Source organism: Ips typographus, linkage group LG11, assembly GCF_016097725.1.
Source record: "Ips typographus isolate SLU linkage group LG11, UJ_Ityp_2.0, whole genome shotgun sequence".
NCBI lineage: Eukaryota > Metazoa > Arthropoda > Insecta > Coleoptera > Curculionidae > Ips > Ips typographus.
Window position 1 is genome coordinate 1,139,205 of NC_138432.1, and position 14,763 is coordinate 1,153,967.

At 34.1% G+C, this 14,763-nt stretch overlaps 2 long non-coding RNA genes across 2 annotated transcripts in view; one reads left to right on the forward strand and one right to left on the reverse strand.

Annotated features, from left to right (window-relative positions):
• Positions 1-14,763, reverse strand: part of LOC145735654 (uncharacterized) — a 262,556-nt gene that overhangs the window by 107,168 nt on the left and 140,625 nt on the right. The window lies entirely within an intron of this gene.
• Positions 2,982-3,352, forward strand: LOC145735663 (uncharacterized). The gene is made up of 2 exons (XR_014179735.1): positions 2,982-3,024; positions 3,116-3,352. It is a non-coding gene; the product is annotated as an uncharacterized LOC145735663 (long non-coding RNA).

Here is a 14,763-nt window from a genome sequence, read left to right on the forward strand (position 1 = left end):
AAATGTGTAGCTTTAACGTTGATAAAATTAAATTTACTTTAACGAAAATATAGTTTAATTGTTAATTTGGGGGTATAAACAGGGGACAATGTCTGGTTTATACCTCCAAATTAACAATTAAAGTAAATGTTCATTAAAGACAAATTTATCACCCGGTTTATACCTCCAAAGTAACAAATTAAACTAAAAAGTTAAATTAAGTTAAGTTTTAACTTAAATTTAAAAAGTTATAGCCACATGTTTGCCAACTTTAAACTAAGGGCAAATTCTTGAAACCTTCGTTGTGATAAAATGTGAAACTTGATTTGTTTTTTCCTTCATTCCCTGTTTATCAGTCTTACTCCATATCTCCAATTTCATTTCCATCGTTTTGTCAAGAATACACCGATTCCAACTAGTGTGGTAACCACAGCCAAAGAAAACTTCATCCATTAGTTAATATTTTAAATTTTACAAATGATTATTTTATAGCTGAACTTTTTCATGAATTTTTCACCCTCTTTAGGTTAGAATATGTCTAAAATACGTCAAAGCCAAAAACACATCTATGTCATTTAATTTAGCATATCTTGAAAAGTATAAACAACAATAATTTTCATTCAATTTTACATGTAATTAAAATCATATTAATTTTTTAAATTTAAAAGTATAAACCAGGCAGGGATGTGCAAATGACCACTTTTTTTGATTTCGACCAGGGCAGTGGTCAAAACTGGTCAAAATGGTTGAAACTGGTTAAAACCAAAATAAAAAATGTATTCCTAGAATAAAAATTTAAAAAATATATAAATTAGGTGTAGAAAAATGTAACAAACTGATTTCTGTATATAGAATGTTAAATTTAAAAATAAAACAAGATAAAAATGTTGAAAGGTAGGAAGACAATGATGACTTGATGTAGGTATAATAGGCAGGTTTATAATTTGTTGGCTTTTTGTTGTTTAAATGTTTCTTTTTGTTTAAAATAATTTTTTTTTTATTTTGAGTACAAATGTTTGTATATTTTGAGGTAAAACATTTCTTAAAAAATAATTAAAACAATTTGATATATATATTTTTTTAATTTTGAACTTTTTGGTTTTGACCCGTTTTGACCACTAAAGTTTCCAAAACAAATTTGACCAGGGCAGTTTTAACCGGGTTAAAACCAATGGTTTAAACCACTCTGTCCAAAACTTGCCAACCATGAAACCCGGCAAAATACTTTTCAAGTTATGTTAAATTAGATAGCATAGATGTGTTTATGACTTTGGACATATTCTAACCTACCAAAAAACTAAGTGTTAGTGTACAGGGTGCTGCATTTTCGATGGTTTTACGGGGTATAGAGAAAACGGTAATAGATAGAAAAAAAGTAGCATACGTGTTCCGATCTCATTTTCTGAGCTGAGATGACTGGCGAAGAGTGGGCTGCGCAAACTTCTTTTGTTTCAAAGATACGGGGGGTTTTTGAAAATTGGTCATTTTGGAACATCCTCTGTATTTCATTTGCTATTAAAGTTATCAAAAAAGGAAAAACGGTTTCCGGTAGAAGTTTTGACGTAGAATCCAATGGCGTAGCCAGTTTTTTTCTATTACGTTTAGTTTCTGACATATGACACTAAGTTATATTTTTTTAAATGGAACACCCTATATATTTTTAGTTCATTTAATTCTGTTTATTTTTACCTTTTCAACGGTGTATTACAACATATAAGTTTGTAGAGGTTAATCCTGTTATTTTAAAAAAAGGACCTTTGCTAAGCTAAAAAATAACCAATATCTAAAATACCAAACAAAATCGGAAATCATATAAGCTAACACATCAGGAAATTAAATATTTTTAATAAATCTTATTAAAAATCTAAGTTACAAACAGTTGTACCGTCACTTTAATAAGAAAAGTGGCCATTTCTATTTTCTACTATTTTTAAGGTAGAAGTTAAAAAAACTGTTTATAAACGACATGTAACATGTTAATATGAATATAGCCAAATTTGGTTTCGACTGTGGGTATTTTTATACATATTATTTAGCACTTTTTATTAAGGAAACGCTTTTTTTCTAATTACGAAGATTAACGTTTACAAACTTATATGTTTTAATACACCGTTGAAATAGTAAAAATCAACAGAATTAAATGACCTAAAAATATATAGGGTGTTCCATTAAAAAAAATATAACTTAGTGTCATATGTCAGAAACTAAACGTAATAGAAAAAAACTGACTACGCCATTGGATTCTACGTCAAAACTTCTACCGGAAACCGTTTTTCCATTTTTGATAACTTTAATAGCAAATGAAATACAGAGGATGTTCCAAAATGACCAATTTTCAAAAACCCCCCGTATCTTTGAAACGAAAGAAGTTTGCGCAGCCCACTCTTCGCCAATCATCTCAGCTCAGAAAATGAGATCGGAACACGTATGCTACTTTTTTTCTATCTATTACCGTTTTCTCTGTACCCCGTAAAACCATCGAAAATGCAGCACCCTGTACAATGATGATTATTGTGTTAAAGGTAAAATGAAAACTGTATTGCTTTTTATTTTTGTTAATGTTACTATCATTACACTGGATTCATAGTTCTAGTTCCGCAAGAAGAAGTAATCAGTAAGCTGTAGTAAAAATAAATAATATACTTGTAACACTCTAATTCATAGTTTGACAAATAAGTGCAAGCCACATTAACCGCAAGCAGTAAGCAGCAAGAAATGAATCATTTTCATTTCTTACCTTGCTCCTTACTGCTTCCATTATAGATATACTACTGGTCTTTACCCCCATTCATAGATTTTTGGAATATCATTTGACAAATACTTTCTTTTGCCAAAAAATGACAACCCACAACATAATAAATAAAATTTTGATGGTTTATAAGACTTTGGGGTTATGTTATTTCCTTCTTACTAAAGTCGAACCATGAATTGACATGGCTACTACTGCTTGCTGCTTACTTCTTGCAGAATTAGAACTACAAATCTAGCTTTAAAATCAGTTAACTCACCTTAAAACTTGCTTTTTAATCCACAGTTGTACCTAATGTAGATAGTTTGATATATTGCACACAATTTTTCTTTTTCAAGTTGACTTGATTGCAGTCCCTGGGAAATGTAGTCACTTTCTTCATAAAAGTATTTTCTTTTTCATCCACATGGAAAAGTAGTGATGTATGCAGCATATACCAGTTGCAGATCTGTAAGACTAGCCGAATTAGTTACTAGAACCACCCTTAAAAAATGTGTAGTAATGATGCATCAGCATTAGCATGGTTTATTACATAGGTTAGGTATGAAATTGTCATTGTAATCTTACCTGGGCCAGCAGCTGTTGTATCCATTATGTCAATCAAAAAATATACATTTACTTGATTTTAGTGCATAATCTTCACCAATTAAATTGTTAGATTTTGTCATAAAAATATAATTAATTTTAGCAGCATGCTAAAACAAATAAACAAAAGCAAATTGTGAAAGTGACAAGTGAAGTGGGAATCTGGGAATTTTACTTGACAACACAACAGATCCAAGAGGGCGGCCCTATCAGCATAACCTGTTTTCTCGAAACGCTACCTCGCGTGACGTCACAGTGGGTGCTCGGGTGCACAGTATTAATATAATAATAGTATTTATTTAGCGATAATGCTACATGAAAAACAAAACAATACAATTCACACATGTCCCAAAAATTAACCAACAAGCAAATCACTAGAAAGTTGCATATACATTTTTTCTCGAATGTGTTTTAACTCGACCCAATAAGACTGTTCCTCGACCATATCTCGGGAACAGTTCGTCGTATGATTTTGGGGTAAACATTTCTTTAAGTAAATCGGCCATGAAGAATCGTTGGAAAATATTTTCGAGTTCTAAAAATGACCACCAGAGGCCGTAACTGCCATCTTAAATTTTTAAATTGCATTTTCTATAAATTTTGGACAATAAACTAGAATTATTTTTTCCACATTTTTAAAGCAAACCAATTTATCTATCATTATCGTAAAAAACAAATTTCTGTTATTTCAAAAACAAAGATGGCGTGAGGTGTTCAATTGTTTTTGCAATAACTAGCTCTAACTTCTTAACGGTTTGACCAATTTTAACAAATTCGGTATTGAATCAACCAAAATATAGTTAATTTAGTTGAATATTTCTCCGCCAGGGGGCTAGTTTTGACACCATGACTTAAATTCCAAAAAAGATAAAAAAAAACAAATGGAATGATATGACTTTTTCTTTATGAAAAAGTAGCCAAATAACATCCAAATAGGCCAGTGAAAACCGTTTTTTTAAATTATCGTTCCTAACCTGAAATATTGAGAAAATGACATTAATAGATCTGTGTGGTAAATTTCATAAAACTATTAAAAATTTAACTACATAATGAATAAAAGTGAATAAAATTGTGAGTCTAAATAAAATTCATTTAGGCATTATTTAAAAAATACCACATATCGTCAGAACATTCATCTTGCTCCAAAGCGACTAAATGCATCCTGAACTTATTAAGTCACTTTAATGTTACACTCGGAATTTGTCTATTGCATTGTAATGTCCTCCTGTTTTGTGTGATTTTTGGAGTCAATTTCTGCCAAACAATATATAATACGTTTGAAAATTAAAAAGTATAAGGTATAACTTAAAAAGAAGGTTTAACATAAGCTATAAGGTTTAGTCCCTTTGGAACCACATGAATGTTCTGATATATGGTATTTTTTAAATAATGCCTAAATCAATTCAATTTAGACTTACAATTGCTTCTATAACATTTTATTCATTATGTAGCTAAATTTTTGATAGTTTTATGAAATTTACCGCGCCATCCTTGGCCTTCAAATTTTCATAAAGAAAAAGTCATATCATACCATTTGTTTTTTATCTTTTTTGGAATTTGAGTTATGGTGTCAAGGCTGGCTCCCTGGCGGAGAATTATTCAACTAAATTAACTATATTTTGGTTGATTCTTATTGCCCAAAAAATGCTTTTTTCAACAATACCAAATTTGTTGAAATTGGTCAAACCGTTAAGAAGTTAAAGCAGGTTATTGCAAAAACAATTGAACACCCCACGCCATCTTTGTTTTTGAAATAACAGAAAATTGTGTTTTACGAAAATGATAGATAAATTGGTTCGCTTTAAAAATGTGGAAAAAAAATTCTAGTTTATTGTGCAAAATTTATAGAAAATGCACTTTTAAAATTTAAGCTTGCAGTTACGGCCTCTGGTGGTCATTTTTAGAACTTTAAAATATGTTCCAGCGATTCTTCATGGATGATTTAAAATGTTTCATCCCAAAGTCATACGACGAACGGTTCCCGAGATATGGTCGAGGAACACTCTTATTGGGTCACCCGGTACATTAGGCGATTCCTTTATATTGACTGACAATCAATTAAATCAAAGAAGTCCCCTATACAGTAATGAATTAAAACCTAAATTTGATTCACATTTTCTACTAATTATGAAATCTTTACAATGTCTTGTATTATAATTATGTACGTCAGATAAAATAATTACCTTTTTACAAATATGTAATCAGGCAATAATTCATTCTTTAGTTTGTACACAAATACATGGGTATCAAACCATATTTTTTCTTCTACAGGGAGTATGTTGAGGGTTTCCTGCATTGCGTGTATGGAAGTGTTGCATTTCAAAATTGTTCTCATTGCTCTGTTTTGAACCACTTTCACAATTTCTTTGAATATTTTCGCATAACATAATGGCGCATTTACTCGGAAATTTAGATTTAGAATTACTCCAAAATTCTTTATGTTTTTTTCATACGCTATTCTACTTCCGTTCATTTCAATGTATATGTTGTCCACATTTATATTACTAACTTTCTGTTTTCTCCCAAATACGCTGAATTTAGTCCTAGTTACATTTATACTTAGGTTATTTTTAACTTAAAACCAATGGGTGATTCTTTACATTGAACAAGTTGAAAGTCTACCTCCACTGAGTAGAGGTATTACTTTCCTTCTGATAAAGTATTTATATAAAGTGGTAAGCTTGAATATTCAAAATATCTAAAAATTCAGCTTTATTAAGTATTGGCTTATTTCTTTGAACAAAAACATTGCAGCTGCACAAAGATGTTTGCTATACAATCATACTACTAGATAGGTAAATATTGTCTCATATGAGTAGTTTCTAGACCTATTAGTTAAACTCACAGCAAACTACCTTATTGCTGCTATTACTTAAACGCTGCTTTTAAATAAGACTAGGTATAATACATATTATTAGCTTGAGGTTCAGCAATCGAGTTTACTACACTATCTGATGGTGATTATTATGTTAAACTTAAAACAATAATGAAAACTGCAATACTTCTCATTCAATGTTAGAATTGAAATTATCATAATAATGTTAAATTCAGCAAAAAAAAAAGTCAGTTAACTTACCTTAAAATAAGCTCTTTTGTCCACTGTTGCTTGTTGAAAACATTGCACAAGGTTTCACTGTTCAACTTCAACTCGACTTATGGATATTGTCACGTTTAAATTGTAAAGCCCTTTTGGCCCAACAAGTTAAACGAGACGTGCGTTTATTACTTTAATAAACGCCTTTACCGAGATCTTGTTTCAGAGGTAGAATCAAACCACTTGGTAGAAAAATATAATTTAATAACTAAATAACAGTTAAATCTAATTGACAAAATGGTTGGTTTATCAACTTAGTGAATCGGAATAAAACCTTCGATCATAATTCCCGAAAGTAACACTTCAAACAGTACTTTTTACATGCACAAAATATTACAATAATTAAATCATACTTACATTTGTTACACAATGATGAAGGCAGCTTTCTGGAGGGTTTGACTGGGCTCTATCGCCTAAGGCAGAGTCTTCGACTATCTCTGATCGTCTCTCGTCTCCACGAATGTCGAGCTTAATTTATACACGATTGACTGGCTGACGTAGTTTGTTATTCCTCGTCGCCTGCATCGCAACAGTAGCGGGGATTTGTCATGGCTAAAAATAGCGATGATGGACTATGTGCATTCTGACTGTAACTTTGCCTCGCGCATTTTATTATTTTGCCATCTCCGAAGATCTGCTTCAATTTAATGAAGTTAATGCTTTTAAATAATAAGTCCATCTTTTAAATGAATGGATTTTCCATTCGTGACATAATGTTACAGTCTTCATAGTAGGTAGTTTGGTCCTCAATTAGAACGAACACTTTTCTCATGTTTATATCCTTATTTTTCATCCACATGAAAAAGTAGTGTGATTTATGCAGCATATACCAGATGCAGTTCTGTAAAATAGGCACTTGACCACCCTTAAAAAATTTCAGACTACAAAAACTTCTAGTAATGATGCAGATGCATCAGTAGGGCTATCTATGCAATTTTGTAATCGTACCTGGGGCAGCATCAGCCATAGTATCCCTTATGACTAATGTCTGAACGCAGCAAGCTAGGATTCCAGTAAATTATAGTAGTAATTTTAAGACTGTAGTCTGGTTTAAATAGTCATTGAAGAATTTTTTTTTACATCACCTTGCCTCAAATTTTTGCTGTTATTAATATTTTACAATATTAACAAGATCCATGTTCTGGCATTGTAAAAGAACTAAAAATGCGATTTACATAATTTATATTAATAATTTTAAATTAATGAAAAATGAAATAAAGTTGTAAAAATTAAGTAATATATACATTATCCTTAATATCACCATTTAAAAATGCACTACAAACATCCAGTTGAAAGACAGGTATTTTTAAATTATTACATAAAGCCATAAAAATTCTAACAGATGTTAATTTCGCCACAGGGCTATAAAAATCATCAATAAGCACATTTTCTTTCTGTTGAAAACCCCTAGCTACAGGACGAGCTTTATAGCGATTCACTCTACCACTTTCATTTTGCTTACGCCTAAAAACCCCCCTCAAAACAACTTATCACATCACTTTCAGTAACACCCTCTGGAACATTCTGCATACATTCCCAAGTCTGGTTCTCTTCTAAGGCAATGTCTTCATCTTGAACAGCTTGCTTCCATTTCTCAGAATCATCACTTGCTAGTGCATCTTTATAAGTTTTGGGATCTTCTTCCTCTGTCAATAAAAGGAAAGAAGTATCAAAATCTAGCTCATAATCCTTCAGTCTGACAGGTCTTTTAATATTCCTTCTTAGGGTATAGTTTCCTTGGTTTCTTTCAGTTTGATCTTCATCATTGCTAATGTAATTTTCAGATTCATTATTTTCTTCAAAAAGCTCAGAGTTTTCACCCCTTAAATCAGAGTTGTAATCAAAATTTGGAACTTGACCTTCTTCAGATTGGCTTTCAGTCAAAACTTGTCCTAATTTGCTTTCCATCAGCATGTGTTTCCACTTTATTCTTTGATGGAATGTAAATTCGGTATCCTTTAACCTCAATCCCATATCCAACAAAAAATCCAATTTGGTTTTCCACCAAAAATCCAACAAACGCTAACATTTTAAATTCCGCGCATTTAATTTGTTTTTTCATTTGGACAGATTTCTGGCTGTTAAGGAATGTGTGAACCTGCGGAGTTGTCTTAGCAGACCTTAATTTTTTTTTGTGTATGGTAGAAATTTAGTGTCGCTTAATATGCGTTATACCCCCTGCTAATACTTTTGAACAAACAACACAAAAAGGTTCAGCTGCCTTTTTTGGATTTCTAGTCAACCATGTTTGGAATGTTTCTTCCTTCAGCCAAGATTCTGCGAACTTTTGTTTGTAACATTTCTTTCGCTTCTTAACAACTGTTGAAATACTATCAGTATTATTGACACTCTCATCAGTATCACTTGAACTCTTTTCTACACTTTCCCCAAGCTCGAGCTCAGGCTGTGGTAAAACAGATGTTGGTTTAATTCGACCTGAAGCTGAAGGCACTCCCTGCTTTCTCCCCTGACATGAAGACCCAGTTGAATCGGATCCAGTTTTTATTAAATATCTGGAATTTACATATGTATGCGATTATTAACTTACCTTAATTTAAAAGTGGACAATTTTGAATATACTGTGTGTGCTCAACCAGCGCATTTTGCACATACTTAAAGTAAAATAACTTTTTTCGGTCAGTCTATAAATTTAACTTCAAATTCTTATCTTATTCTTATTCTCCAATGAATTTTACTTAAAAAGGATAGGTAATCTTGGAAAGAGTTGATCCGATCTATAAGATATTTGGATTTAAAGTATTTCAAAAACTATTCACTTTGTGTATGAACAAGTCTAAAATAACTGCCACTGATCAACTTATAAAACTGGTTTGTTGTGAAATATAAAAAATCAGTAATCAGTGTAATCACTTTGGTGCTTAAATCAAATTTTATTTTACTTAATATTTAAGCAACAAACGTTTAAGTGTTTAAACTTGGGGGTAGGGCGACGGCTCCCTGTCGTTCACTTCCTCGGCACTAGATGTCGCCACGTAAAAGTAATAATTACCAAACATAACAGAAAACATAACTGCGAACAGACACTAAAACTAAAATAGCCAAGAAATTTTTTATGATAATTGAAAACATAAGTTTGGAGTGACAGTTATTTTAGTTCAACGCCTTTGCTTCATGTTTGTTGCATGTTGGATTATTTTTTGCCAATATCTAGACCTGATCGTATATAAAGTAAATCTTAAAAATCCTTTAAATTTTAAATTCAAATACATATCTCAAAAACTCTCACTACACAGTTTGACAGATTTATTGAAGTAAACCACCTACAAGCAGTTAAGCATAATATACCAGGTGTCTAAGAGCACCCTGGACATAGGAGATTAACATGAGAAAACGGTTTTGATTTTTTTGCGCCTGTACGGTTGATTTGATTGAAAAATCGTATTAATGAAAGTTGTAGTACCTATCACGAACTAGTTTTCTGTATTTTTTTCAGAACTCTAATTTGAGCCCTTTCGTTATAAAACACGAACAAAAATGCGAAAATTTAAACTTTTGGCCTGCACTGTATAGGCGGTTGTCGGGCAACGGGTAAACAGGTCATTGTTGCGGGTACGGTTGCTCGGCAACCGCTTATACAGTGCAGGTAAAAAGTTTAAATTTTTTTTTTTTGTTTAAAATACATAAAACTACTCCGTGATAGGTACTACAACTTTCATTAATACGATTTTTCAATCAAATCAGCCGTACAGACTCAAAAAAATCAAAACCGTTTTCCCATGTTAATCTCCTATGTCCAGGGTGCTCTTGGACACCTGGTATGTATAAGTAAACTCTATTTTTCCTGTTAAGTACCTTCCCCGGCAGTAAACAAGTGCAATCTAAATAAATGATTAAAATCCTACTGACTTACCGATCCATCTTTTTATTAAAAATCCACTATTCAACTATATTTCAAGGGAAAACCAAAACTGTAACAAAGTTAAACAAACATCGAATGCGGCACATGAACATGAAACGCAAAACACAAAGAATGATTCAGCAGGAAACAAAGATAAGAAATCAATTAAACAAGAAGAGAACAATAAATAGTTAAAAATACAGTTTACTTGTATTTGCAGAATTAGTTAGACGTCGTTTACACAGATGGCGACCTCTTAAAGCAGACACTGCAGATAGAGAAATATTGAATGTACAATTGATTCATAATGTATAAAATTATTTGATAAAAATGATAGTACAGATTAAAGAATTTGTGAAATAAATAAAAGATGTTGACAGAGCTACACAGTGAAATACCAGATTACCATAAAAAGACTGTTAAACTTTATTGTGTTATAACAAAAATGATTAAAAATACAGAGCAACTTGTATTTGCAGTTTACACTCCGCCTCGACACACGCGACGACTTCTTCTTATACTTCTAACCTTAAAATTATTGACATCCTTAACATCCTTTTCTTTCTTATTAATATTATTAACTTATACTTAATGCAAAACTGCATATTCAACAACAGATACAACTCATATTTGTTGTAAATGTCAAAAATGAAAAATGTACTAGATACGACAGTTTTTAAAAAAGTTGTAATAGCGTACTAACACACTACTGAATGTAATAGATTTAGTACAATCGTAATAGCAAACCCAACGCTGGTGAAAAGGCGGCAAATCATTACTTCTGTGGCGACACTGTCAGCAGTGTCAGCCGGCAAGAAGCGAAAAGAAGAACAGGACGCAAAAACCTGACTTCAGGGCGATGACGAGACACTTTTGACACACGAGGATTTCAACACAAAATGGACGGTTCTGGCTCACGTTTTTCGATCTCAATCATTCACTACATAGTTCCTACAAATCTGTTATTTTTAATTCTACATTGAATTGGAAGTGATTCAATAAAGTGGAGTGTTAAGTTGGTGAAGATTATTATTTTCCTTCTCCTCCGGTGACACTCTTCATTGGTGACCCCGACACAAAAGAATCTACAAGCCAGAGTCAGACTTACTTTTTGGACGTTCTGGAACGCTGAACCATTCGAAAACTCACAACTCCCGCACCACAATGGCTACGGAACAACAAGGTACTTCATCATCTCACCTTCAGTTGCAGCACCAGCTCCTACCCACATGGTAGACAGAGTATCCTTAAAAGTACCACCTTTTTGGCCAAACGAACCGGCACTATGGTTTGCTCAGTTAGACAGTCAGTTTGCTATTAGTGGTATTGTGAATGACAACACCAAATATAATATTGTTGTGGCTAACCTAGACTTTAACCAAGTACAACTCGTGCGTGACTTAATAGCACAACCTCCTACTGCCAATCAATATGGAACTATTAAGCAGGAACTCATACAGAGACTATCCGCTTCTCAACACCAAAAAATCCACCAGCTTCTTCAACAGGAAGAAATGGGTGATCGAAAGCCATCCGAGTACCTCAGGAAGCTGCAGAGTTTAGCACCAACTTCCCTTCCAGAGGACTTTCTCAGAACATTATGGACTGGAAGACTTCCTCAGCAGATTCAGACAATTCTTACCACTCAGGAAGGTATGTCACTAGACAACTTAGCCAAATTAGCTGACAAAGTTCATGAGGTATGTACACCATCTTTAGCTTGTACAGTTTCTAGTGTAGATTCTGATATACACAAACAATTGGCTGAAATTGTTAAGCGTCTGGACAGATTGGAGACCAACAGTTGTTGTCATGGACGACCACCAGATCAAGGACATCAGAGAGAACGACAACCAACAGGGCCTCGAACCAAAGTACTCTTTGCTATTATCATTCCAGATACGGTTATAAAGCAAAAAAATGTAATAGCCCATGTTCTTTCACTCTCTCGGAAAAATCAAGGGGGGAGAACCAGTAGCGGCGGGTTTTCTACCCTCCTCAAACCCGCGCCGCTTATTTGTGACTGACAATTCCTCAAAAATTCGTTTTTTAGTGGACACCGGCGCCGAGGTTTCCATTTTTCCATACACTTTGCTTAAAGAAAGGCGTCCTCGCTCCAATTACCAGCTTTTGGCAGCCAACAACTCAGAAATTTCGACCTACGGACAGCGTACTTTCACCTTGGACTTTGGACTTCGCAGAATTTTTCGTTGGACATTTCTTGTGGCCGATGTTTCACATCGAATTTTGGGAATCGATTTTTTATCTTTTTACAACATAATTGTAGATAGCAGAAAGCTCACAATCTTTGACAGGACAACTGGCCTATCAACCATTGGAAATAATGCCAATTCTTACGGTCCTTTCATTCAAACTATGATTGTCCTTACAGAGTACCACAAACTTCTCCAAAATTTTCCATGACTTACCCAGCCACGCAACCAACACTCCAAAGTCAAACACAACACTGTTCATACCATTATAACTACCCCTGGCCCACCTGTATCAGCTCGCCCTAGACGTTTGGCACCTCACAGACTTGTCATCGCCAAAGAGGAGTTTCAATCCATGTTGGAACAAGGAATCATCCGCCCATCAAAAAGTAGCTGGTCCTCTCCTTTGCATCTTGTTCCCAAAAAGGACACTTCTTGGAGACCGTGTGGAGACTATCGAGCTCTTAATGCTCGTACCGTTCACGATTCTTATCCGATCCCCAACATCAAGGACTTTACTCATGGATTGGCCAACAAGAAACTATTTTCCACCCTGGATTTGGTTCGCGCTTACAATCAAATACCGATTGCTGCTGATGATATACATAAGACTGCAGTGACAACACCGTTTGGTCTGTACGAATTTGTGTACATGTCCTTCGGGCTCAGAAACGCTGCTCAAACATTTCAGAGGTTTATGGATGAAATTTTCCGCGACTTGGATTTCTGTTTTGTCTACATTGACGACATCCTTGTTGCCTCTGAGTCAGCCGATCAACATTTAGAACATTTACGTATGGTATTCGAACGTTTATGCCAACATGGAATTTTAATAAATTCGTCAAAATGTGTTTTTGGCCAAAATAAAGTTCTTTTCTTAGGTCATGAAGTTTCTGTAGAGGGCATCAAACCAACAGACGAGAAGTTTTCTGCTATACGGAATTTTATCAAGCCCAACAACACTCAGCAACTTCGACGGTTTCTTGGGATGTTAAATTTCTACCGTTCATTCATTCCCAAGGCTGCTGAGCTTCAAGCACCATTACACGACTTACTTAAAGGTAAGCAGAAAAAACAGCAACCAATAACTTGGACTGATGTTGCAGTGAAGGCATTTGAGAAGTGTAAGGAAATCCTCGCTGAAGCCACCTTTTTGTCACATCCCTTACCTTCTGCTCAACTCATTCTGTCTACAGATGCGTCGGATTTTGTTGTAGGAGCCTCCTTACAACAAAAGAACAACAATCAGCTTCAACCATTGGCTTTTTTCTCTCAGAAGTTAAATACTGCTCAAGCTAAGTATAGTGCTTATGACAGAGAACTGTTTGCCATTTATGCTGCTATCAAACACTTTCGATTCATGTTAGAAGGCCACAGATTTACTGTTTTTACCATCACAAACCAATCACTTTTGCTTTCTATCAAAAAAGTGACAAGTGCACTCCTAGACAGTTTCGATATTTAGATTTCATTGCACAATTTACCACTGACATTCGCCATGTTCAAGGTTCAGACAACATAGTAGCAGACTACCTTTCCAGACCTGAAATCTCGAGTATTGAAGATATTCAGATTAATTACCAAGCAATAGCTGCAGATCAGACTGATGATGCAGAATTAAACCAGCTGCTTACTGACTCCAGTTTAAATCTTCAACAGATTCAAATCCCAGGCACTGATGTTCAACTTTACTGTGATGTTTTTGAAAACAAATTTCGTCCTTATATCCCAGAAAAACATCGACTTAGTATTTTCAGAAAGCTTCATGGAATTTCTCACCCCGGTGTTAAGGCAACCATCAAGCTTCTGACCAGTCGTTTCGTATGGAGAAACATCAAGAAAGAAGTAGCCCTTTGGAGTAGGCAATGCCTCGACTGTCAACGCTCCAAAATCAACCGACATACTAAGACAGCCCACCAGAAAATTTCTATGCCTGACTACAGATTTGACCATGTCCACATCGACATAGTTGGACCATTGCCATCGTCCAGTGATTTTCGTTATGTGTTAACAATGATGGATCGTTTCACTAGATGGCCCGAAGCAGTTCCAATTAAAGACATGCCAGCAACCACTATTGCATCCACCTTTATTTCTACTTGGATATCGCGTTTTGGTGTACCCAGCAAGATTACTTCGGATAGAGGGAGACAATTTGAATCAAGCTTGTTCAAAGAACTTTCCAGATTCTTGGGTATTCTGCACATCAAAACAACATCATATCATCCTCAAGCAAATGGTTTTATTGAACGTTTTCATAGGACTCTTAAAGCAAGCCTCATTG